General features: G+C 35.6%; 1 pseudogene; it reads left to right on the top strand.

Moving 5' to 3' along the window:
- Positions 1 to 2,722: 2,722 nt before the first annotated feature.
- Positions 2,723 to 3,333, top strand: LOC100659748 (large ribosomal subunit protein eL22-like; annotated as a pseudogene).
- The last annotated feature ends 399 nt before the right edge of the window (positions 3,334 to 3,732 follow it).

Here is a 3,732-nt window from a genome sequence, read left to right as displayed (position 1 = left end):
TAGGCTCTTAAATCAGGTAGTGTGAGGTCTCCCACTTTGTTCGTCTTTTTCAGTAATGCTTTACTTATCCAGGGCCTCTTTCCCTTCCATATGAAGTTTGTGATTTGTTTCTCTATCTCATTAAGAAAGTCATTTGAATTTTTATTGGAATTGCCTTGTATCTATAGATCACTTTTGGTAGAACAGATATTTTTACAATGTTGGTTCTTCCTATACGTGAGCAAGGTATGTTTTTCCACTTGCGTAGGTCTATTTTGGTTTCTTGCAGTAGTGTCTTGTAGTTTTCTTTGTGTAGGCCTTTTACGTCTCTGGTAAGTTTTATTCCTAAGTATTTTATCTTCTTGGGGGCTACTCTAAAAGATATTGATTTGGTGATTTCCTTTTTGATGTTCTTTTTGTTGGTGTAGAGGAATCCAACTGATTTTTGTATGTTTCTCTTGTATCCTGATACTCCGCTGAGCTCTTCTATTAGTTTCAGTAGTTTTCTTGAGGTTTCTTAAGATTTTCTGTGTATAAGATCATGTCATCTGCAAATAGAGGTACTTTGACTTCTTCCTTACCAATCTGGATGCCCTGTATTTCTTTATCGAGCCTTATTGTTCTGGCTAGGACCTCCGGCACAATGTTGAATAAGAGTGGTGATAAAGGGCATCTTTGTCTTGTTCCCATTCTCAAGGAGATTGCTTTCAGACTCTCTCCATTTAGGAAGATGTTGGCTGTTGACTTTGTATAAATGCCCTTTATTATACTGAGGAATTTTCCTTCTGTTTCTATTTTGCTAAGAGTGTTTATCATTGGTCTGGTCTTTTTTTGTAAGTTAGAATTTTGTTCTAGGTTTTCCTCCAGCTCTGTCTGGGACCCTCTGTTGTGATCCCTGTCAGAGTTTTCGTGGTGGTAGCCAGGCACCATTTATTTGTATTGGCCTCAGTCTGATGGAAGGCATAGTAGATGTGGTCTATTAGTCCTTTAGACTAATCTTTCCCTTGTATCTTTAGTTTTCTTCATTCTCCCTTGCTCCTGAAGGAGTGAGACCAGTGTTGTGTCTTAGATGGCCGCTTACAGGTTTTTAAGATCCCAGACACTACCCACCAAATTAGAATGTAGAACATTTTCTTTATCAACTATTTTATGCCAATTGAGCTAGATGTTCCCCAAGACCATGGTCCCCACAGCCCTCAGCCTAGCAATTTTGTCCCTCAAGGAGTTTGGATGTGTGTATGGAGCTTCCATGACCTTGCCTTGTACAAGTTGTGCTGGCTTCCCCAGTATCGTGTACTGTCTTACCCTTCACCAAATTTACCATTTATCTGTTGGGATGACTCAGTATTTTTAATATGGCAATTCTCCCCCAAATTGATCTATAGATTCAACTCAATCCCTATCAAAAGCTTAGCAGGACTTTTTTTTTTTTTTACAGAAATTGATAAGCCGATTAAAAAAAATTCGTATGGAAATGCAAAAACCTAGAATAACCAAGACAATCATAAAATAGAATAACAATATTGGAGGATGTCAAAATGTACTATGTGGCTAAAGTAACCAAGACAGTATGGTACTGGTATAAGAATAGACATATAGATCAACAGAACATAATTGAAATTCCAGGAGTAAAACCTTACATTTAAGGTCAATTGATTCTCAACAAAGGTACCAACATATTTCAATGGGGTAAGAATAGCCTTTACAACTAATAGTGTTGGGATAATTGTATATATAGATGAAAAAAAGATAAACTTAATCTCTTACCTCCCATCATAACAAAAAATTAACTAAAGATGAATCACAGACCTAAACTAAAATAAAAACTGAAGAAAAACTCTCAAGAAAAAAATAGGAGAAAAATCTTTGTGATCTTGTGTTAGGCTATGACAACTAAAGCATAATCAATAAAAGAAAAACATGATAAATTAGACTTCATCAAAATTAAAATCTTTTGTACTTCAAAAGACATCATGAAGAAAATGAAAAGACAAGTCACAGACTGGGATAAAATATTTGTAAGTCAAACATATGATTTTAACTTGTCTCCAGAATATATAAAATATTCTTCCAACTCAATAATAAAAAACAAAAAAACAAACCCATTGCCATCGAGTCTATCTCAACTCACAGTGACTCAATAAGACAACTCAGTTGAAAAGTGGGTAAAATTTTTTAATAGGCATTTCACAAAAAGTTTCATTAATGGGCAGTAAGCACATGAAAAAGTGCTCAGCCTCTTCAGTCATTAGGGAAATGTAAATTAAAATAACAATGAGATGACATTTCACACCCAGTAGAATGGATACAATCAAAAAGAGAGAAAAAAAAAAAAAACCACTGCCTCTGCGTTGATTCTGACCCATAGAGACCCTATAGGACAGGGTAGAACTGCACCATAGGGTTTCCAAGACTGTAAATCTTTACAGAAGCAGACATCTTTCTCCTGCAGAACTGTCGGTGAGTTCCAACCAGTGACCTTTTGGTTAGCAGCCAAGCGCTTTCACTACTGCACCACCAATGGCCCCTTAAAAAAGACAGACAATAATAATAAATGTTAGCAAGGATGTGGAGAAACTGAAGCCCTCATATATTTCTGATAGGAGTGCAGGCACTTTGGAAAACAGTCTAGCAGTTGCTCAAAAGATTAAACATAGAGTTAGCATATGATTCAGCAATTCTACTCTTACAGATATCTAACCAAGAGAAATAAAAACAGATGCTATAGAAGACTTTTACATAAATGTTCATAGAAGCATTATTCATAATAGCCAGAAACTGGAAACAACCCAAATGTCCAGCAATTTTTGAATGGTCATATAATGGAATAATATTCAGCCATAAAAGAAATGAAGTACTGCTTTCTGCCTCGGCTACCACTGTGGGACCTGTGAAAAGGCTTGTGGAGAAGGGGGGCAAAAACAGATGCAGGTTCTGAAGTTCACCCTTGACTGCACCCACCCTGTAGAAGATGGAATCATGGATGCTGCCAATTTTGAGCAGTTTCTTCAAGAAAGAGTCAAAGTTAATGGGAAAGCTGGTAATCTCAGTGGAGGGGTTGTTACCATTGAAAGAAGCAAGAGCAAGATTACTGTAACCTCCCAGGTGCCTTTTTCCAAAAAGTGTTTGAAATATCTTACCAAAAAATATTTGAAGAATAATCATCTATGTGATTGATTGTGTGTAGTTGCTAACAGCAAAGAAATTATGAATTACGTTTTATGTATGAATTACAGATTCACCAGGACGAAGAAGAGGAAGATGAAGATTAAAACTCATTTATCTGTAATATTTTGTATTAGTCCTTGAATAAAACTTGGGAACCAAAAAAAAAAAAAAAGGAAATGAAGTACTGATGCATGCTACTACATGGATGAAACTCAAAAATATTATGCTAAGTGAAAGATGGTGGTCACAAAAAAACATATATTGTATGGATTCCACTAATATGTAATGTCCAGAAAAGATAAATTTATAGAGACAAAAAAAGTAGATTATTGATTGCCTGGGGCTGAGGATTGGGATGGGGAGCTACTGCAAACGGGCATGAGGGATCTTTTCAAGGTGATGGAAATATACTAAAGTTGGATTGTGGTGATAATTGCACACACCGTAAATATACTAAAAATCATTGAATTATACACTAAAAATGGGTGAATTTTATGGCATGTAAAATATACTTTAAAAAAGAAAAAAAAAGTTGAAGTTTATGTTTTCCACTTAAAAGGAAGTACTCTTTTAGGATACAGCATC

The sequence above is a fragment of the Loxodonta africana genome, chromosome X, assembly GCF_030014295.1.
Source record: "Loxodonta africana isolate mLoxAfr1 chromosome X, mLoxAfr1.hap2, whole genome shotgun sequence".
Lineage (NCBI taxonomy): Eukaryota > Metazoa > Chordata > Mammalia > Proboscidea > Elephantidae > Loxodonta > Loxodonta africana.
Note: the sequence above shows the minus strand (reverse complement) of the source record. Positions and strands in the feature narration are given on the sequence as shown.